The 24,130-nt window shown below is 36.5% G+C and overlaps 1 protein-coding gene and 1 long non-coding RNA gene across 2 annotated transcripts in view; both read left to right on the forward strand.

Annotated features, from left to right (window-relative positions):
• The window catches only part of P3H2 (prolyl 3-hydroxylase 2), a 164,353-nt gene that overhangs the window by 73,301 nt on the left and 66,922 nt on the right, over nt 1–24,130 (forward strand).
• Nucleotides 11,013–15,732, forward strand: LOC116564867. The gene is made up of 2 exons (XR_004275138.1): nt 11,013–15,350; nt 15,520–15,732. It is a non-coding gene; the product is annotated as an uncharacterized LOC116564867 (long non-coding RNA).

Consider the following 24,130-nt stretch of genomic DNA (forward strand, 5'->3'; position numbering starts at 1 on the left):
CCACCGCGCCCGGCTCTGTATGTTTTTCAACTCTGTATATATGTGGCATCTGGTGTTATGAAAAGTTGAGCAAACTTTTCCCCCTCTCATATTAAATTGCATTGTTTGACCAGAGATTAAATGATATTATCTTAATATCATAAAATTCTGTCATTTCTTTCTATTTCCATTTTTTATAGAGAAGAAAGAAGTGTTGTTTTGTATTGCTTGTCCACCATCTTGACAATAGTGAATTTTTCTTCAATTGCCTCCTGACTCTCTCCTCATCCAAAATAATCTCCCAGCTATTAATAGCCTACTTCCTTCAAATCCTCAGCCGTACCCCCACCAGATGGCATTAGCATTGTCCTGTTTCCACATTATTTATTCTAACATATTAAATTACATGATGATACAATTATTGATGCCACGGATGGTGAATTAACCAGAACTGTGCTACCTATAGCTATGACTGGGCTGCTTGAGTTTGTGGATTAGGAAATTGCTACAGATGAATATCCTAATTTCAGAAGGCATTTGACAGTATCATTTATATTATGGTATTCATGACCAGCAAGATAAATACTGTTATTATTGGTATTATGTGGGTTTGTAAAATAATTTACCTGGTATCAAGTAATGAATTGGTATTAAGCTGGAAGGAGGTCACTAGTACAGGTAGTAAGTTTCAGGCTAATACTCTTCATTCTCTTAATGTAATAAATTTTGCATGAAGCTGAGATATGATAACTTCATAAGAGATGGTAATTGAGGAAAGATGACCAATTTTATCATAAGGCACAGTCTCTGTCATGAAGGGTAAATGAAATCTAATGGAGTAGTGTTTTCCTAGTATTCCTCAAAAAACTCATATATACACAAACAATCATATAGATATGGAACTGTAAAGAATTGACTTAGCCACAATATTTATGAGGACTCAAAGGTTTTAGTAGATTAATTGGAATCAGTGATGAGACATGCCTTCAAAAATAAAGAACCAAAACCTGACATCTAAATCTACATCTATAGAAGCATAGATACTTCTAGAGTTCTACATTTCTGTGATCATTTTGAAGCCCCACATCTTAAATAAGATGTTGACAACTAGAGAGGATTAATTTGACATACTCATTTAAGAACTAGAGATGTGTTTTCTTGCAAAATGAAAGAGTTTGTGAGAATATGATTATTGCTTTCAAATATCTAAAAAGCTATAGCAGAGAAAAGGAATTGCATTACTCTTGTTTTTGTTCTTCCAAAGTGCAAAATCAAGAGCAATAGTGGGGCTAGACAGTGGCTCATGCCTGTAATCCTAGCACTTTGGGAGGCCAAGGAGGGTGGATCACAAAGTCAGGAGTTCAAGACCAACCTGAGCAACATGGTGAAACCCTGTCTCTACTAACAATACAAATATTAGCTGGGTGTGGTGGTGCCTGTAATCCCAGCTACTCAGGAGACCAAAGCAGGAAAATGACTTGAACCTGGGAGACAGAAGTTGCAGTGAATAGAGATTGTGCCATTGCACTCAAAAAAAAAAAAAAAAAAAAAAAAAAAAAACAAACAAAAAAAAACCAATGCTGAAATAGTGTAGTGGAAGTTACAGAGAAATATATTATGGTTCAGTGCCATAAAGAAATCTCGTTTGACTTTTTGACTTAGATCTTTTGTAGGACAGAATGAATTCTTTTGGAAAGTACCAATTTTGTTCGCATAAGGAAAGGTTAAGCAAAGACTGGATGAACACTTGGGACTGATTTATATTAGCATTTTTCACCGCATGGCCTGCAAGTTACTACCCTCATAAGATATTTTGCAAGTTTCTGGGTCAACTAGCTTTGAGAGATGTTATAGAGTATGTTGACTTCTTGAATATTTACATTGTGCATCAGCATGTTAGAGACTCTGAAAATTTCACACTAAAGAAACCTATTTACTTTTGTGTAAGCCAACATTTCCCAACTTATTTAAACCCTCCAGTTTTTCACATATAATGGAACAAGTACACTTCAGAACACACATTGGGAAATGCACTTAAAGGAGGTAAACCAGATGATTTCGATTCCATGAAACTATTTTCTCCATATGTATTAACACATTTTTTTAGAAATTCACACACATACAGCCGTGTGTGTGTGTTTGTGTGTGTCTATGTGGCAGAGGGTGGGTTTTAAGTCTTATTTATATATAGATGACAATTTTGAAAGAGTGAGGGCTGATAAATTAATGGCATGATGAATAATATTCCTTTAAGAATTTCAACTACCTCAAGAAAACTACAGTTCTTAACTTTCCATAGAGATGTCATGAAAGCAAAATGTATTTGTCGCATGTCAACAACGACTCATCAACAGGAGAATAAGGCTAAAGCCCCAGAAGTTTTCTTTTTCTCTTTCTTCTTTTCCCTTTCCTCCTTTGCCATTTAGGCAAAAAGCCAATTTACTGAAAGTGATACAAGAGGGGATGTGAGCAAATACAGGGTAATGATTGAGCTACAATTTAAGCATCTGGTTTTATTTATGTGCAAGCACCGTGCACAGAACTTAATTAATATGACTGAAAAAAGATGTGTCCATTGAAATGTTAGGTACTGCATCACTTATGTGTGTTTCTCTTTCCTAAACACTCCTTGGTTCTGATTTTTTTATCACACTTTCGAGATTCAGGTTTGTGCAAGATTTATGAATGTGCAGTTTTTCTTCCTCTTCTCTTTTCTGACTTTCTATTTTTCTTTCCCTGTAGTTTTATATCTAGAAAACTACTACTTTGGCAAGGGTTGAGGACTGAGTCATGGACGTGCCCTTACTCACGTCTTCTGTAATTTGAAGGCAGAATCTGAAGCAAATTCCAACACAGCTGTGACAGGCAGCCGGTTTTTGTTCTTGAAATGCTAACTACACACATTTGCACACACCTGCGAAGCTATTTTTCTCCTTCCTCTGGAAGGTGTTAATGCTAAAAGGACATGTAGACAGGAGACAGCAAGGAGAGTCCGTTTCCTGTCTCTGTTATAGAACTTTTATTTATTTTTAGTTTTTTTTTTTTTAACTGGTAAATGATATGATACTGACCTAGAAGAAACATTGCTTCCAGGATATGGAGCTGATCTCCAGCTCTTGTCCCTGTAGTCCACCCGAAAGTTAAAGGCTTCAATGCCGATCATCTTCTCCAGGAGAATATTGTAGATATGTAAATATTATGTATGTCAATGCAGTTATGCAAAGTCATGGAAAGTAATAGCTTTGAAAGAGGACAAAGAGAGCAAGCTTAATTTTTATAGCCAATGATATTAAGCTCACATTTTAACTTTATGTTTTTGTTTGTTTTCTAATATACTTAGTTATTAATGTCAGTCCATCAATAGCCTACCAGGTACAAAAATTGTCTAGTAAAATAAAGCAAAATCTAGTGTAGTTATTTTCAAAACCTTTCTTTTTTTTTTTTTAGATGGTCTCACTCTGTTGCCTAGGCTGGAGTGCTGTGGTGTGAACTTAGCTCTCTGCAACCTCTACCTCCTGGGTTCAAGTGATTCTCCTGCCTCAGCCTTCTGAGTAGCTGGGATTACAAGCACCTGCCCCCACGCCCAGCTAATTTTTGTATTTTTAGTAGAGACAGGGTTTCACTGTTTTGGCCAGGCTGGTCTCGAACACCTGACCTCAAGTGACCTGTCTGACTCAGCCTCCCAAAGTGCTGAGATTACAAGTGTCAGCCACCATGCCTGGCTCAAACCATTTTTAAGTTAGCAGAAGCTATTTTTAAAATGAAATATCTTGGATGATTGTAATTTAAAAAAGAGAAGAAAAAATAACAATAAATGAAGATAGTTGTGTTGATGATACTGCTCCTTTTCTGTATTCAACAGTCCTAGAGGCACCTCTGAGGCACCTCCAGGAAATCATTGTGACAACCACTGCTCTTAAAAATGGGAAATTAGAAGACAGACCTGTATACATAAAAAAGGATAAAACAACGGTGAAAGCATTTCTTTGTGTTGAGAACTTTCCAAATCTTACCTTATAGCTGTTTTTGCAATACATAAATAAATTATTGTTAACTATAGTCTCCCTACTGTGCTATTGAATAGTGGAACTTATTCCTTCTATGTAACTGTATTTTTATACCCCTTAACTAATGCCTCTTCATTCTCACCTCTCCTGCTACCCTTTCAAACCTCTGGTAGCCACCAGAGAGTATTCACTACCTCCATGAGATCAATTTTTTAGCACCTACATAAGAGTGAGGACATGCAATATTTGTCTTTCAGTGCCTAGTTTATTTGCCCTCCAGTTCCACCCATGTTGCTGCAAATGTTTCTTCACAGAAAACATGGTTTATATATACAAAGGAATATTTTTCAGCCATAAAAAAGAATACAACCCTGTCATTTACAGCAATTCTTGTGTTTAGATATCTGTACTCTCATGTTCATTGGTGGTCACTTAGGTTGATTTCATATCTTAACTATCGGGAATACTCCTACAATAAACACGAGAGCACAGATATCTCTTTAATACACTAATTTCCGTTCTCTTGGGTGTATACTCAGCTAGAACTGATGGTAGTTCATGCTAGATCTTATGGTAGTTCTATTTCCGTTTTTTTTTTTGAGGACTCCCATACTGTTTGCATATTGGTTTCCATAGTGGCTGCACTTGCACTAATTTATATCTCCGCCAACATCATTGGCAGGTCAGCATTTGCTATTTTCAGTCTTCTGCATAATAACCATTTTAACTGGGATGAAATGATATCTCACTGGGGTTTTGATTTGCATTTCTCTGATGATTAGTGATGTTGAGTATCTTTTCATTTATGTGTTAGCCATTTTAATGTCTTCTTTTGAGAAATGTCCATGCTGATCTTTTGCCCATTTTTAGATCAGATTATTTGTTTTCTTTTTTGCTATTGAGTTGAGTTTCTTATCTATTCTGGTTATTAATTCCTCGTTGGATAAATAGTTTGAAAATATTTCTCCCATTTTGTAGGTTATCTTTTTGTTTTATTGATTGTCTCCTTTGCTATGCAGACGCTTTGTAGCTTAATATAATTCTATTTGTCAGCTTTTGTCTTGGTTATCCGAGTATTTGAGGTCTTCTACAATACCAAGTAGAATGGCTTATAGGGTTTAATTACATAAATTGCCATAAATTTCTTTAATTCACATTAATGTTGGGCATTTAGTTAGTTTAATTCTCTGTGGTTCAATTACAAATTTTCTTGAGGAAAATCCATTTACATCAGTTTTTGAATTCATAGCTGTTTCTTAAAGGTAAATTCTTACCTGTGAGGTTATAGTGTTGAAATGTTTATTTTTTATATTACTGGCCGCTATGACAAACTATTCTGGCAAGAGCATCCAAGGCTACAGTAGCCCACACATCCAAAATGGATGAGGGTTCTGTAACTCTGCTTCTCTCTTCGTCATCACCTACCATTACTTCATTTGGCCAGAACAATGGAATTTGGCAGCATTTTGCCTGAATAGACCATTATTCCTTTCATCTTCCACATAACTGAATCCATATTGTATGGATCACAGAAATAAAGGAATTATTTTTATCTTTACCCCTTTGGTGTTTGGCATAAGTTAGTGTTAAGATTTTTATTCAAAAGAGGTGTGATATCTTGTTTAGTTAGGATTCAACCAGAAAAATAGAACCAGATACATCATAAGAGACAGACTACAAGGAAACAGCATACATAATTGCAGAGGCTGGCTTGGCAATCCTGAAATCCCTAGGGCAGGCATCAGGAAGGACAGGTTTGAACTCTTAACCATGAGCTGAGGTTTCTGCTACAGGAGGAATTTCTCTTTTTTTCAGGAAATAAGAAATTATTTTCCTAAGATGTTTCAAATCTATTAAGACCTTTAAACTGATTGAATCAGGCCCACCAAGATTATCTAAAATACATTGTCTTACTTAGAGTCAACTCATTATGGACTTTACTCATATTTGTAAAAATACCTCCAAAGGAACACTTATATTGGTGTTTGATTGAGGGCTGTAGTCTAGTTAAATTGACACATCACAGTTCTGTAGCTGGTTCTTGTTCTCTCTCTCTCTGTCTACGTCTCTCTCCCTTTCTGTCATTCTTAGAACTAGGATATATGAAGGATTTGTTCAGGGGGAAGGAAAAAGAAATAAAAGGCAGCAAACAGGAATGCAAATTAATGGAAAGAAGAAAATTGGAATTTTTTTCAGATGTGTCTTCTTATAACAAGAACTGCTGAGTCTGTCCCACAGACTCTGGCCGAGCGATGAATGAGAAAATTATGCAGACACTTGCTTGCCTTGTTAGTGTGGCTAGGGAACTCATGGCTTAGCACCACTGATGAGAGTGCAGCTGCAGCCCCACTAAGCTGGAGACACCCAGATTTATTTAGTGCAGATTTAATGACACAGGCTTGGAGCAAACATAATTTGTGGGTAATAAACATTGTCAACCCCCCCAAGTAGAGAACAGTCCTACACCCAAATCCAAATGATTAAAGGTCAGTTTTAGGATACCATGAGTAAACAAGCTATTTAGATAAACTCCTTCACATTCCCTTGTTAACTGTTCTTTGATTAGGCTGCCTTCAGCCATCACCCTTTCCCAAAGCTTTTGCAAAACCTTCTGGCTTTCCAAGAAAGTTTGCGTCTTTCCTACAATTTTTCCCATCACCCTGACCAACCTCTTATGAAGAGTCCTATTTATTCTTCTTGAGAGAAAAGAGTTTAGAGATCTTAACTGCCATGAAGCTTATGTCTAAGTGTACACTGCATTACATTAATTTTCTCATCATTTCAAAATAAATCCAAGCTTTTCACATTGGCCTACAATGCCTTACCTGCTTGTTAAGCCTTCCCTAATTTTATTAGGTCCCATAAAATCTAGCATGTTTTTCTTTTCCTCCAAGATGCCAAAGGTCTTCCGTATAGAGCTTTTGCACTTGCTTTTCTCTTTGCCTTAAACATCTTCCTCAAAGTATTTTCTCTTGGACATTTTATTGAGTTCTTAGCTCAATTGTTATTAAGTATGTATTCAGAGGTCTTTCTGGCTACCATAGCTAAAGGATTCTCCTCCTCCCCAAATTGCTGTATCCTACCATCCAGTTTTAGCTTTTAGTGAAAAGTTATAATTATATTAATCTTAGTGATTTAACAGGCTTTTTTAAGTTATTGCGTATCTTCCCTTTATTCCTATTGTTGAGAACGGATACTCTTTTTTTCCCGTCTGCTAAATCATGGTGACAGTAGCCTTACCTGACATTTAGTCAGGGTTTACCTCATACTCATAGAAAAAATAGAGTCATCCCAATTCACTTTCCAGGTACAATCAGTCACTCCTTCATATGTGATAGTTTTTGTCCTAGCTTGTACCACTATCTTTTCTGGCTACATACGTTTTTATTGCAAATTTCCTTATACTATTATTTTCGGAAGTTGTTATTATATAGTCTATTGATAAATATATGCTTTTACAGAATTAATCAAGTGTCCCTGGTGAGGATTCTCATGCTCTAGTCCTGAGTGGAACAACATATATCAATGTCGAGAATTCTTATTGGGACCACAAGGGAGGCAGATGTCAGAACTATTTTCTGTGTGAACTGCATTCCAACAAGAGGTGTGGCAGCTGCAAAGGATTGAGAGTCCAGAGAATGTGCCTTGGCTAAAAGTTTCTGTATTACTCCACCATTCTGATTTCTCTGTACTGTAAAATATCTCTCATTTGGCATCTGGCTCATCCGAAACTAATGTGTCATGTGTTAGGATTATGCAAAGTGGTGAGAAGGCAGTGGGCATCTGGGAAATAACATCTGCTCCTAGCAAGTGCTAAAGTATTGGCTAATGATTTTCAAAATATCCTGGAAGTGGAGTTGGGCACCTACTCATTCTCTTATTTGTGCTCTTGTTTTGTTTTTATTTTAGAGAAATACTTGTTTGATCCTGCATATATTTTAAGAGATGTGTAATATGCTAACTAAAAATGAAGTAAAATGTAACAATCTCTCTTTTATTTTATACTTATTTGTAAAGTATTTATGACTACCTTGGAAGTGCAAGAAAGCAATACAATTCTGTTTTGTTTTTTTTTTTTTCTTTGACGTCTCCCTGGAATTCATCCTAATAAGACTATAAAACTCCTATTTCAGTAACAAAAGCATGATCTTAAGGCAGACTTGCTAGAAAAATCCTCCTGTGTTGCACTGTCAGAGTCTGCTTCCCTGAGAATCCTCCATCTGACTCTGGGAGACACAGCTGTGGACCTGTGGAACATGTTGGCTCAGTGTTCATAATTCCTACTCTCATTATTGTTCCTAATTATGATATATGAAGACTTGGTTGATATCAGCAACAATATAAGGGTTGGATAAAGGTAACTATGAAAAGTGATGGATGCGCTAGTTTGAGTGTAGTGATTATTTTATTATATATCTATTTTTAAACATTAAATTGTATACCTTAACTAGATACAATTCTTGTTTATCAGTTATACCTCAATAAAGCTAGGGGGGATAAAGATTAGTTGGAAATCCCCATGTAATGAAATTGTACCAAGTTCTCACGGGTGGCCTTCACTCTGCTGTTCTTGTTTCCACCTGCATAAAGAACAAGTTTAAGGAGAATAAGAAGCTGACTGTTGTGAATTACCCATAGGAAACCAGCACTCTCTCTACTCATCGCTCTGCACCCTCATCATCTCCATTCATCAGTAGGCTCTACCTGGCTTCCTGGAGGTTAGCAACTCTAGTTCCTTAAGCTTGATTTGTTGCTTTGGCTCTTAGAGGATGAAAACTATCTGAATTTTCAAAAAGGCATATTGTAAGCCTTATATGAGATCTTAGTATAGTTAGAAATATGATCAATGTATATAATATTCCATCTTAGCATGTGCACATGAACACACACACTTCTATTATTTGTTGATAATTGTAAAAGTGATTTTGGAATTGTTTCATTTCTTACATTGTCAAGCACTTCCCTATACTTACTCTCTCAGAACCCTTTGCTAACGGGCCATGTAGGGTACCCTGCTCTACTACTGGAGGTTATTTTAGGAGGAAAAATTAATGGCCATCTCTAATGATTACATTTCAAATGAAAAAACATCTGCCTTCTATCTGCCTTCATTTTCAGCATTAAAATTGACTAGCCTTTGTTTCTAGTCTGGCTTTCTACTGAAGTATTATTTTATGAGTGAAAAAACAAATGTTAAGGGCTCAACAGTTTTCTCCAAATTGTGCCACTCGGGGGATAAATTTTCACTGCCTTCTCCTGCCTCTTGTCTCTGAGAATGGTCAGGATGCTGGAATCCCACTTACCTCTAAAAGGGAATAGTAACTATGCCAATGTAAAATAGGAACCACTCCTTTGAATTCAGGCCAAAAGGTTTACTGTAGGGACTGAAAATGATGCAAAGTAGAACATACTGTATTCTTATTCATAAGGTTATTCTGAAGGAAGATTCTACATTGATTTTGAAAATCTTTTGTTAAAAATATAATAACATCTTACATTGCTATATAGCTTTAAAGTTCACAGTATATTCTGATGTACTTTGACATATTCCACAATATGCCTGTGAGATAGAAGACCAAATTCTGTGTACATACATACATATGTACACACAAACACACACACACACACACACACACACACACACAATCTTACAAAAACAATGAAGTTCTTAGGATATCCTGACACCAAGGACACACAGAGTAAACAAGTAAAAATTTTTGGAACCATGTCCTCAGATTCCTAATACTATACACTTTCTGCTGTCAATTTCATGGTTACTTGCTACAAACTTTGTGGACTGGATAAGTTAAACAAAAAACATCAAATATGGCTAGAACCCTCAGCCCCTAATACAGTTCAGAATCTCTACTTCCTATTCATGTCTATTAGGCTAGTTATACTTCAGAAGATCCTACTCAGGATAGGTCTTAACCAAAACAAATAATTTTCTTCTACCCCTCTTCCACTCCACCATTGCATTCAGACAATAGAGGCCAGTTTTAGAGTTGAAAGTCGCTAATTACCAAAAGGCATTGCTTTAGGCACTTACAGACTTTAATCATTAAGAATAAAGAATTGCTGCCTGGGGAATGTGTTTTGTATGCACATGATGTTCTAAACTGAAAACAAACTAGGTAAGAAAAATAAACAAACTGGGTTAAGTGACTACTTTCTTTTCACTCTCTTTATCTGCTTTTCTATATGTTGAAAAATTTTTAAAAGTTGAACTTCCCATGACCATGAATTTTTAAGTTCTGTTTACAGCATCATTTGTCACTTAAAAATTGTTCTTGTGTAAAAAATGGAAAAGCAGAGTGTCTCTCTCCTGGTACTTGGGAACATAAAAAGCTATATAAAAGTAATTGGGAGAAATTAGCCAATTTAGGTTTTAACATGTTAGTAGAGAGGCAACAATGACTAGACCAGCTGTGCTATTGATCTAAGTCTTTGAGACCTTTCCAGTTGTAAAGTAGCTATTATTCTCCTTAAGCATTTGCAGGTCAGGCATGGAAACTTTTAAGCAGGCTCTGACTGAAGTACTAGTTTGCATTCTGTAATTGCAGTAAGCAGAGCCAGCTGTGAACCTCTCAGGCTCTCCTTATTGGACTAAGAATTTAAACATTTTGCTGAGTAGGCAGTAAAGTTTTCTTCTCTTCACTGCCACCCTCCTTTCAACAATGTGCTCCTAATATGCTAAAAAGAAACAGGATATGAAAATGAAAAATGAAGAACTTATGTAAACACAAATTTTAGTGCCTTTTTTTGTTTTGTTTTTGACGGGGTCTCACTTTGTTGCCCAGGATGGAGTACAATGGCACGATCTTGGCTCCTGGGCTCAAATGATCCCTCCTACCTCAGCCTCCTGTGTAGCTGGGACTACATGTGTGTGCCACCATGGCTAGCTAACATATGTGTATATATATATATATATATATACACACACACATAGATGTACATTAGTTTGTTTGTTTTTGTTTTTGTAGACACAGGATTTCACCATGTTGCCCAGGTTGATCTTTAACCCCTGAGCTCAAGTGATCTGTGTGCCTCAGCTTCCCAAAGTACTGTGTTTACAGCCGTGTACCACTGCACCAGGCCTTTAGTGCCTTCTTGAAGGTCACACACATCATCATATGGAAATTAACTGGAACTATGTGTACTAGGTTTGTAGCAGCTGATACGTCATGCTCATAAATTAAATATTTGTTGAATGGATTACATTTAATCAGCTCATTTTTTGCATAGAATTAATAAAAGAAATGTATCCAATCTATCTACTAGTCCAGTAACTTTCCACAGGCAATAGTGCAGTTTGTCTTAAGTCAGGGATACTTTGTGTGAAGCCAACAAATCAAAACATGTAAATGACTTCAAGCAGTATTCTCATCATTCCTGGGAAAACGCTACTGTCTATGTTTGTGGTAGTGAACATAAAATCATTGCCTTCATTAGGTGATGAATATGAACTTTTTAAGTCATCTATCTGGTGCCCTTAGATGACCAGTTAGATCACATTCCATGTCTTATGAAAAGATGATGTTCTTGAGTCTTGACTCTGGTGGCACAAGCCGATTTTCCAAAGTTATTCTGCAGGTGGTGGATTCAGTAACCATTAGTTGGCATTCTCCCTTACAAACCTCAGGTAACCCCTGTGTACACACCAAGCTGATGCACTAAATGAGTAACACACAATGTTTTATAGACCCAATAAAAACTGTTTAAATGTCTGGTAGTGCTTTACAAATATCTTCATCCCAGATTTTTCAAATCTCCCCTGAAATCTATGCAGCCAAATGTGCATTTGTTCTGTAACTGATGGTCTCCTGGATATCAGTTTGATCAAGTATAAGACAGGGTTTTTGTGTGTGTGGTGCCAATTACTAAGTACATGAAGACACACATCTTGAATAATTACCTATAAGAGGATTGAAAGGATAAATATCTATTTAAGAAATATCTAATACAACTATAGTCGCTGCTCTCATTTCTTCATATTCCTGTGAATTTTTGTTCCGTTCCTTATTCTTAGAGTGCAAAGTGATCATTTTAGGAATGAATATCATACAAAGTAAACACAGGGAACAGAAAGCTTAATGCATTCATTACTCATTCCTTTCCATCAATACTCTGAACACCTACAGAGTGTTCTAGGCTCGCTGGGGAAACAAGAATCAATAAATCCCATTTTCTCCGTACTGATCTTATGATTAGTAGAAAATCAACTGAAATAATCTCATATTGATTTCTCCCTCCTGTGAGTCCCTATGCCATTGTGGAAGGAGTTGGAGGGATTTATCACAGTCCATATTACTTCAGAGTTTATGGTATTTCTTTATGCTCCTTGGTAGATGTTGAATGCCTGGAGGCAAGCTTGTTTTCCCTACCTTTATAACCCTGGTTATCGTTGTACTTGTTAGCCTGTGCTATGTGCTTAAAACATGTTTTTAAATAAAAGTGTCAATGGTTTTGCCATTAATAATATATGAAACTCTTAGCTCGTAATTTAATATCTTTGGGACCTGTTTTCTCATCTGCAAAGACAACATACTGTATCTCAGGAAGTTATCATATCAGAATTAGATGCATTAAATTTTGCAAACTGAGAAGCTAAGCATTATACCAAGGTACAGACTCATTCTTATTAAAACTGAATATGTGCTTTCATTTAAAGATGAACTGCTGTTTAACTATGGCTGGTAGTTATGTTTGGGGGATTCTGTGGGATGCTACTATTAGTGGAGAACTCAACAACCATATGGCCCCGAAACTTTTCCTTCCTTATAGTGCTCAATTCTTAAACACAAAATGTAAGAATAGGATTTCATGAAGCATTCTAACTCCAGTTTATTGTTTAAAACTTTTTACCTCTATCTTGTCCATAAATGTGAATTATTGTGGCAGATGGTTTCATTCAGTGTATGATAAATTCTGTATGTACTTCAGGAAGGAAACTATAAGGTCTATTTCTGGCTTGTCTTGAGGACGAAATAAATGGTCTATGCAGTCGTTTCCATCTCTGGCTTTAGTGATTAATGCATCCTAGAGGACCAACTTTCTTTTAGCTGTAATGCCAGTTTCCTTATTTCATCCCTGGAGCTTTAGGCAGAAAGGGAAATGAAAAGCCATCAGCTTTTATTTTAGGTGACTTTTTTCCTACTCCTGTTTGGGTTTTCACTTTTTTTTTTTTTAAATTATTCTGCAGTTAGTTTTTCTTGTTGATATCTAGGAGGACACCTGGAGTGACTGAGATAGTGTAGGGCTGTATCTGATGTTTGGAGGTAGAACATATGCTCAGGCGGCTGACAGGCCATGGCAGTTCTAGTGCCAAAAGTGCTGTTCATCTCATCACATTGCTCACTCACAGTCTCCAGGAAGCTTGCAGCCAGTCAGGTTTCCGTGTTTGTGACAGAATTTTTCTTTTTCTCTTTGGAATAGTCTCCCTCTGTCGTCCAGGCTGGAGTGCAGTGGTGCAGTCTCGGCTCCTGACAGTTCTTGACTTCCAGTGTTGTTAGGGACAGTAGATGAGCATTTTGTGAAACAGTATGAGTGAGAATCAAAAGCAGTTTGATCTAATTTTCTCTTGGATTTAGAACTTCTAATTCAGTTTTATTTTTGCTGATTTTCTAAAGAGATAGTTTTCATCACCAGTGTGGATTAGCTTGTCATTAGATCTTGGAGATCTTTGAGATCAGTGGAGAAGTTTCAACTTAGGAGAGTGGCTTTATTACAAAAATAAATGTTGGTAATGGCTTATCGATATTATTATATGAACACATTTGTGATGCTTCCATTGCTATAGAAATATTCTGTTGTCTCATTTTAAAGAAACTATTTTTACTTAACAAATATTGACTGTCTGCAATATGTGACACAGAGATGCAAAAAATATTTTAGACACAACATCCTTAGTTAAATTGTTTATAAATTGACTTTATTGAAATGTCTTACCATATAATCATCAACATTCATATCTCAAATACTAATATGTATCAGTAATTTTAAATGACCTTTAAAATCATACTGATCAGTAATTGTATAAAGAAAACTGAATCATGCTAATCAGGTGAATAGATGTGACAGATTGAGGTGTTGACAGCAAGGAAGAAGAATTGATACAGGTAACGAAGTCAAACTGTTTGCTAAAATCTGAGCCACGGTATCTTATTTTTTTCTGCAGACTCTATCCAAAGCAGTGATTCTTCCCTAGCGTCCATATTTTTCTTGAAGCCTAGGGGTCTATGAAGCCCATAAAATTGTGTGGATGTGGTACATCTTTCTGGGGAGAAATCTAGAGCTTATACTAGATTCTAAAAGTAATGATCCAGTGATGTTAAGAATCATTACTATATATTTTTACTTATAATTTGCTTCTCCTTTTAGGGACGATGGTGTCCAAATTCTAGAATTAAGTTGAAAAGGCATAAATTATACACCTTAATGCTCTCCTTTCCAGCTGTATGATCTCAAGTTATCCAACCACAATGTTTCTATACATGAAATGGGCAGATACTCCCTTCACTCCTACGTGTCAAATGAGATGGGCTACGTGATTGGCCAGAATAAGCCATAAAATATTTGCAGACATAAAGATTATTACTATTGTTTGAGCTTCTGCATCTGCCAATCCATCATACTTTTTTTGTGTTAGTTGAAAATTTTATTCTATTACTACATAAATGTATTTTTAAAAATCTTTCCATCATTGCCAATATAGTTTCTTAAAGAATGATGATTCAATTTTTCCATGCCTTTGGAGGCCTTTGTTGTTAAATGAATCATTGTAAGTATCTGACATGCCATGGCTGCTGCCTGGTTTACATCACAGTGGAGGAGGAGGGCATCCATCGTTCAGGGGCAGAGCAAAGGATGTCCTTGGTCTTTGTCAGATTCTACAGAGGAAACTTGGGGGAACTAATTCTGTTTCCTTTGAATTGAAGCCAAAGGTGGACTGAGTGAGTGAGATTGAGAAGGAAATAGAAAAGTGGAAATGAATGTGATTTGACATTAGATTATAAGTTTTAATTTCTGTCTTGCCATCATACAATCTTAAGCAAGTCATAATTCCTTTAAGATTCAATGTTAATTGTTTTTAAAATGGAGATGTAAAAGAATGATCTCACAAGATTATGTTAAGCATGAAATTATCCTATGTGTGGGATGAAGGTTGTCAACTATAAAGTGATATACCAGTTTAGATGTTATTAATTGTTATGGAATGGTCATTTGCACAAAATTCCAAAGTGCAAAATAATTTGATCACTCCCTTGTACTTCTTTTTGATGGGCTTTTAATACTCTTGTATTTATTCACACAAGTATGTAGTCTATATGTATGACTTACTGTTTCTTTGTAGACACAAGAAATGTGTGGAATGCTCCCAGCTACTTGGGAGGCTGAGGCAGGAGAATTGCTTGAGCCCAGGAGGTGGAAGTTGCTGTGAGCTGAGATTGTGCCATTGCACTCCAGCCTGGCGCCTGGCAACGGAACGAGACTCTGTCTCAAAAAAAAAAGAAAGAAAGAAAAAAAAAAAAAGAAACGTGTGGAATGCATCATTAGTTAAGAGCAAAATTCTTAAATGAGAAATTAGAGTCTAACTGAAAAATGAGAAAGTTTGAAAGAAAAGGAAGAGTCGTGTGGTTACTAAAAAAAAGAGACAAACTGTGACTTCATTTTAGAGAATAACAGAAGTGGGAAGGAGATGGTGTTGGCAACTGGGACTTTTAGAAGAAAATTTCATTCTGAATATGGAAAGATGGGAAGCCAAATAATGCAGAAGTAGAGACAATGCTTGCAGTTGAATAAAATAACTGGTAGGAAATATTAAACCAACTAACAAGTAGTTTCCAGGGACACTGCTACAGCTTACTGCATAGAATTTAAACGAAGTAACTTAACAACTGAGAACATAACCTGTGTGTACTCTTTGTCCCCTGCCCCCACTCCAAATATTACTGCTAATTAGAAGCACATGTTGAAGGAAAAACTCTAAAAAGACGTTGCAATATAAGATCTGAGTTTGCTTCAAATCCCCCAGGTGGCCGACAGCCCAACAGACCGTATTTAGCTTTTTGCCTTTTGTTTAAATGTGAATAATTTTGAGTTAATAGTGCAATACTCCCATCCTGCTTTCCTTTAGTGTAAATTAAGGCAAAGGGCATAACAGTATCAATAAAACAGCAAAAGTAAAAAATAAAACTCATAAGATTATTAATGGGTGACAGTAAATTGCTATATACATCAAAGCTGGTAGATTAAAAGGGAGTGACAAAAAGGATGGCCTGAGAAATTGAATCAAGGGTTTATAAGAGAAAAAAAAGTTACGGATTTAAGACCGTTTAATCTTTAAGAATTTAAAACTTTTAAATATCTCTTTAATAAGCTATATATTCACACAACATTTGAATAGGATTTTATATAGACTAACTCAATTCTCAAATACATTGAGGCAGCTTGAGTATCAAGTACAGTATCCTCTAATACTTATTAAATAGAATGAATCAGAGAAGTTAAAATATTTTCATAAAGTTAGGCAGCAAATCATATGGGAGCCAACATTTAGACACTGGTGAAACCCTGTCTCTAATAAAGAATACAAAAATTATCCAGGTGTGGTGGTACATGCCTGTAATCTCAGCCACTCAGTGAGGGTCACCAAGGCTAAGACAAGACACCTTGCCAACCCTCCCCATTCATCCTGTCTCATCCCCAGTCCTGTTCCATAGCCTTCACCCTTCTAGAATCAACCAGAAGCACCATGAATTCCAAGCAATGCCAGGCTAATGTCGAGATGCAGCGTGACACCTCTCTGGAACCCATACATATCCCTTTCAATCCAAGTCTTCTGGGACCACTCCCCTCCAACCTTGGCCCAAGACTTCATCACCACCCGCATTAAAGCTATTATGTTTAAAGGCTGTTTTTAGAAAATTCATCCTATTAGGACAATTTCAATATCAAAAATATGCAAACTGGCACCCTGTTGAATACACAAAGTGGCACCCTAAGCCAAGGACTTAACCAAACACTTACTAAACTACGAAAAATCACAGACTTTTCTTTTAGATTTCCACGCAGCCCCCTGTCACATTTAAAGAAGCCTTGAGAAACATCTCCCCTACTCCTGTCTCTAACATTATTCTTTATATGTATATAAGAAGATGGGAATGTCAGGCCTCCAAGTTCAAGCTTGGCCATTACAGCTAGTGCTCGACTTACGACCACGATCAGTTCCAACAGACGGGTCGTAACACGATTTGGTCGTAAGTTGAGTATGTACGTACCGAGTCTGGGATAACAGTTGAAATGGTGCACGCAGAGATGGTAGTGCTGCCAGAAGCTGGTCTGCACTGTCGTACGCCCAGCTGGGCAACGTTTGCACTGCCAAACGTGGAGCAGTCGTGGCTAGCGATTGTGGTCGTAAAGTCGAATGGTTGTAAGTTGCATAGGTCGTAAGTCGATCAATACCTGTATAGCCTTGGTGACCCTCCTGATGGTCTCCAGGAGCCAGAAAGTCTGAAGTAACCAGATGGCCACAAACAGAAGTGAAACCACTAGTTCCTGCCTCAACTGATTGTAATCCCCCTGTAACCTTCAATCATTGTTCTGCTCAGACTTGCAAAAACTTTCCCCTCAGACATTAGGTTTCTCAAGACCCCTGCCCCGGCAACTATGTAATTTCCGTCACCCTCACCTCTGCTTGCAACTAATAACCCTCACCCTATGATCATGCCTGTTTGTAATAGTTGACCCCTACCCTTGTGACCATGCATCCAGTGACACCCTTCCCCTCCCTAAAATAGATTATCCCCTTGAACTGAACATTTGCCCCAATCTGCCTAACCAGTCCCCTTTTCTACTCCCCTTGCCTAACTCCTTTTTCTGACTTGGCCCGCTTGCACCCAAGTGCAAAATAAAACGGCCTCATTGCCCACACAAAGCCTGCCTGGTGGTCTCCTACGTGAGCTGCACACTGTTTTCAAATATTTTATATGGGTTACCGAAATCACATGGAGAGTATGTGATTACTTTCCCATGTTTTTCACATGTCTGAAATTGTGCAATACTGTAGAAACTTCTGAATTATTGTGCTTATTGTGAAACTCAAAAGTCCAAATTCTGAGACAAATTATGGTTCAAATTCTAACACTTAAAGATTATACCGAATATGCCTACAGAAAGTACTGCCACCAAAAGTGCATGTCCAGCTGTCATCTTTTCAAAGTGTCTCTCCCATTACTAAATCTGACTTTTGACTGAGTTTATGAGGCATAATTATTGATATGTGATGAAGTATTTCAACTATCCCTTTATCCAGCCCTTTGGACAGGATTATTTATAAAAGAGATCTATACATATTCTTAGATTTTTTATATCCTGTTGAATCTTATCTTGCCACGATAGGGTAGTACATTAAATCTTTATTTATAACATTGTGTTCTGTCTGAATATTGTTTAAGAAAGTATTCTGTAACATGAGCTTGAAATTGTGGCAAAACCCATGTTGGGAAAGTAAATATCTAAAAGCAGAAAATATAAGCTTCCCTAGTTGCCAAGAAAACCATTGTATGCAAATTTCTGTTTCTTAAATATCTGGTGATAAAATAACAAAATTGTTGAAAAGAGAATATCGTCACCCTGGGCAATAGGATATGAATATGATTCACTTTTGGTGGGAAAAATCAACAACAACATGGGATTTTAGACCAGAAAGTCTTCAGCAGTCTCTTGCAAATAGCTTAAATCACAGGATTAAAGGGCAGCAAAGCCAGATACACATAACTTGATAAGAATAGATTATTTTTTGGGGGGGAGGGGACTTTACAGCCAAGTTTATAGGACCAGCCACATCCAAATGGACTGAAGGAGGTATGGGTTGCAAATGAAGATTGAAATGCTACAGCCAAACAATACAGAGTGGATGCTGAGCTCATAAAGCAATAGACATGTACTAAACATGAGAGTAACTAGTTAAATGAAAAAATCATAAGTTTTCTTTTTGCAGTTATAAATGACAAAAATGTTTAAAATAATAGATAATTTGCTCTCAAGGAATATAAGAAAAGTACCCAATTGAGTCTTTTAGATATTTTATTTTCTTTCACAGATTTCTCTCTATATTTTTCTAAATTACCAATGTTAATAAAGATTTATATTCTGGTTATTTTGAAAAGAGAATACACCACAATATTAATAACTCAGTTAAATCAAGAGTCCCCCGCCCCCAGGCCACAGACCAGTACAAGTTCGTGGCCCATTAGGAACTGGGTCGTACCGCTGGAGGTGAGCGGCAGGTAAGCAAGTGACTGTATTTACAGCTGCTCTCCATTGCTTGCATTACTCCCAAAGCTCTGCCTTCTGTCAGATCAGCAGTGGCATTCAATTTTCATAGGAGTGCGAGTCCTATTGTGAACTTTGCATGCGGAGGATCTAGGTTGTGTGCTCCTTAGGGACCGTAATGCCTGAGGATCTGTCGCTGTCTCCTATCACCCCCATATGGGACCGTCTAGTTTCAAAAACAAGCTCAGGGCTCCCACTGATTCTACATTATGGTGAGTTGTATAATTATTTCATTATATATTGCAATGTAATATTAATAGAAATAAAGTGCAAGATAAATGTAACGCACAAGAATCATCCCAAAACCACTTCTCTACCCTACCCACTCACAATCCCCACTGTGGTGAATGGAAAAATTGTCTTCCACGAAACCGGTCCCTGACACCAAAAAGTTTGGAGACTGCTGGGTTAAATCACACCTACAAAAAAGCCAAAACTTAAACACTCTATCTTGGTGATTCCATCATAAGATGATATAAGTTTAATTTTATTGTAGACAAATTTTCTAGGAGGATCAGAGGAAATAATAAAGCTTCAAATTCTAATCTTACAAAAATCTAAAGCTCTAAATGTACCCATAAATGTTCTCATGGCTTTTGAGTCTTTGTCCAAACTTTGCCTTCATGTGTTGTGAGCCAACCTGCTTGCCTTTATTTCCTCTTCTCTTCCTATCCTTTTCCTCTTCCTCATTCTTCTCTCCCTCCTTCTTTTTGTGATGTTATCAAAACTTTAACATGGAGTTTTTTACTCTGAATTTCCTAAATCACAGGAACTGTGCATCTGAAATCTTCACATGTTGATTTAAGACATGGAATTTAGAAAATACGCAGGCTCCTAAGGCAATCCACAGTAAATTTTATGCTTGAGTGAATGAATCAGCATTTTGACAACACACTTACAGAAATATAGTGATTTGAAAAAAAAAAAATATTTCCCTGTTGAAAATAAACAATGTAGACCAGACACTACTGCAATAAACATTTCTAGAATTGTAGAGGTAACAAATAATTTATAAAAACCACTTCGGAATAGGATGTGGAAGGACGCATATCCTCCATCATATTGAACATGCATTTCTGGAGTTTCAGCTCATGCCAGTTAAATGCCTTGTTTCTCCGATAAGACAGAGATCTTGTCTCAATCGTTCTTGCTTTATGAGGTATAGCACTAGGTCTAGCACTTAGTAGGCACTTATTGAATGTTATGAAATAAACTCAAAAATGATAAAGCTCACCCTGGATCCCACATTGTCCTTCATTGTTGTCTTGTTAGTCTCCTCTACTCTGTGACAGTTTTTTGGTCTATACTTGTCTGACGTGACTTTGGTACATTGAATTCTGATCAATTATTTCTAGCTGAGTCATTTGAAATATGTGTGTCACAAATCTTAGCTTACATTTTCAATTTTTGTTACAAATCTGCATTTCTTTTGTAAGTTTATCCGATTGCATCTCTTCGACTTTTGGTGATTTTCCTTAAAAGTTAAAAAAGATCTGTATATTCAGATATTAACATAAATTACTTTTTTTTTTTTTTTTTGACACAGAGTCCTGCTCTTTTGCTGAGCTGGAGTGCAGTGGTGTGATCTTGGCTCACCACAACCTCTGCCTCCTGGGTTCAAGTGATTCTCCTGCCTCAGCCTCCTCAGTAGCTGGGATTACAGGTGTCTGCCACCATGCCTGGCTAGTTTCTGTATTTTTAGTAGAGACAGAGTTTCACCATGTTGTCCAGACTGGCCTTGAACTCCTGACCTTAGGTGATCTGCCTGTCTTAGCCTCCCAAAGTGCTAGTATTACAGGTGTGAGCCACCATGCCTGGACTACATTTCTTTAAAAATATTTTTTCTAACATGATAATGTCATTTGATATACACAAGAGTTTATTTTGGTTTCAATTTTTCTTCCTTTTATGTATATGCATGTTGGATGATATTTTTTGGTTATATCATCTGTCACTTTTAAATATGAGAAATTATTTCACCTATAAATTGGAAATATCTTCATCTATTTTAGTCTTGTTGTTTTGTTGTTTTAGAGCATTTAGTATTGTAATTCATTTGCAGTTTATTTTATTGTCTGTCTTCCATCACTTCTCAATATAGGAAATCCATCCTTAATGAAGTGTCAGAAATATTGACATGTATATTACCTTAACCTTTAAAAATATATATATAACTTGAAAAAGCATTCACTAAGAATTATAGTACATACTCTTAATACATCTATAGTTTATTTTTAGCAAGATATGAGGCTAAGATCAAAGTGATATTTTCCAAACGATTAACCAATTTTTCTAACATCATTATTGATTTTATATATTATTCTCATTAATTGACGTTGCCTCAATTTTTCCTATATTGAGTTCCTTTGTAGTCTAAGATCTCTTTGGGGGCTAATTTGTTCCACTGATTATTTTCTCAAATTTTCTCTAACAGATTATTTTAATTATTGTAATTTATTATAGCATGTTTACTTTCATTCCTTTTAATTTTCAAAATTTTACCTCTTCTTTTTTGTCTTTATTTTTCCATTCAAACATCAGAATCATTTTACCAACTTCCAGTAAAATCTCATTGTTTTTATTATTTATTTATTTATTTATTTACTCACTTATTTATTTGAGACAGGGTCTCACTCTGTTGATCAGGCTGGAGTGAAGTGGCACAATTGCAGCTCACTGCAGCCTTGATCTCCCTGGGCTCAGGTAGAGGTCTCCCACCTCAGCCTCTAGATGAGCTGGGGCTGTAGGTGCATGCCACCACACCAAGCTAATTTTTGCATTTTTTTTTTTTTTGACAAGAGGTTTCTCCATGTTGCCCAGGTTTATCTTGAACTCCTGGGCTCAAGTCACTAGCCTCAGCCTCCCAAACTGCTGGGATTACAGATATGCACCACCACCCCAGCCAAAATCTCATTGTGTTTTTCTAATATTTTAGTCTTTCATATCTCTGCAAAATTTTAGTTTTTTTTTCAGGTAGCTACAACACATTGCTTATACAGATCATGTGTTCAGGTTTTGTGTATGGAATATACAGATGTTATCTTTTCTCATTATGTATTCAAATTTATTTTTAAAGGAATCTAGAAAAGCTAAACATTGTGTGTAATTATATATTTTTATACAGCTATTTAACTGAACTCTTACTAAGTCTAATAGTTCAGCAAATTATCTTTTTTTCTTTTTCATTTTTTTTTTTTTTTAATTGAGATGGAGTTTAGCTCGTTGCCCAGGCTCTGGAGTGCAGTGGCCCAATCTCGGCTCCCTGCAACCTCTGCCTCCCAGGTTCAAGCGATTCTCCTGCCTTAGCCTTCAGAGTAGTTGATATTAGAGGTGCCCACCACAACGCCCTTCTAATTTTTTGTAATTTTAGTAAAAAATTGGGTTTCATCATGTTGACCAGGCTGGTCTCGAAATCCTGACCTCAGGTGATTCACCTGCCTTGGCCTCCCAAAGTGTTGGGATTACAGGAGTGAGCCAAAATGCCTGGCCAGCAAATTATCTTTGTTTCCTCAAATAATAATATATTTTGTCTTCTACTTTTCTCTAACTTTTGGACACCTTGTTTATTGGTCAGAATTTCCAGAACAGGGTTAATTAACAATGTGGATAAAGATGTCTCTAAAATTTAATTATTAGGTATGTTTTTTGAGTCAGAAATTACATCAAATGCATTGGTCAGATACTTTAATTAAAAAAGGGGGAAAAAAAAGGAAAATCACCAATTTTCTATTGCCTATTGACATTTCTAGAGGATAATCAGTTGTGACAGACCAAAACTTGGCATGTGAATAGAGTGAATTCTCACCAAATGAAATTGTCAAGTTGATGATATTTAAGAATAGATATGGGTAACGGTATGGTTACTTTTAAAAATCCCCATATTTCTCTGATTTCCTAAAATCTGCATTGTAATTACCAATAGGAGACTGAGATTAAATAAAAATTTCACCTTTGATATAAGTACTTCATTGTGGATTGAATCAGTGGTTCTCAGCTGCTTGGATAATCAGCTTCTATTCAGGTATTGAGAGCTCCAAACTCACAATGGACATTTAATAAATACTAACCACTCCCACTCTAACTCTTAAGAGATAATCAAATATTGTCTTAAGAAACTTAGGCCGGAACACTAGAATTTGGCAAGAATCAGAGAAAAAAAAATTTTAACTTATGTAAATGAGTTTTTGAGTTAGTCGTAAGTTCAGGCTTTCTATTGCTACCTTAGCTGCCTGGAAATTCCTCCTGGCTTCCCTCACACCTCTCTCCCTAGACTGTGGAGCCCAAATACAAATGTATCATTCTTTTCTTTTATCAGTCAGCAGAGGTATGATTTGTAATGAACTTTCTGAGGAGACTAAGAGAAAGTTCAAACAATTATTAAAATAATAAAATCATTATATAACATAGAGTGTCTCCCTTCTAAGAAGCACAGAATTTTAATTAATTTTGACAGCATTCAATGAATGCCAAATCCTATGCGGGGCTCTATGATTAAACCATGGCACTTGTGGTCAAAAAGATCATTGGTTTAAGTTGTGGCTTCTGATCTGTGGCACTGAGAGAGCCCCTCAGGCATGGAAATATCTGGCAACTTCCTCTCTAATTGTGTGTCAACAGAAAAGATGGAGGATGTCTGGTCTCCAGGGTTTGGCTGGAATACCTCTTCAAACACATGTTTCTCTGTTTCTCCCAGTCCCAGCATTCACTAAGCCTCTAAACCTGTGTGCTCTGCAAGAGTAAGGCTTGAGGGGAATATCAGTAATGTGTATTTTCTCTTCACTATGCTGGGGGAGAGGCCAGCCAAAAAA

This window comes from Sapajus apella, unplaced genomic scaffold (genome assembly GCF_009761245.1).
Source record: "Sapajus apella isolate SASKATOON/1434 unplaced genomic scaffold, GSC_monkey_1.0 scaffold38, whole genome shotgun sequence".
Classification (NCBI taxonomy): Eukaryota; Metazoa; Chordata; class Mammalia; order Primates; family Cebidae; genus Sapajus; species Sapajus apella.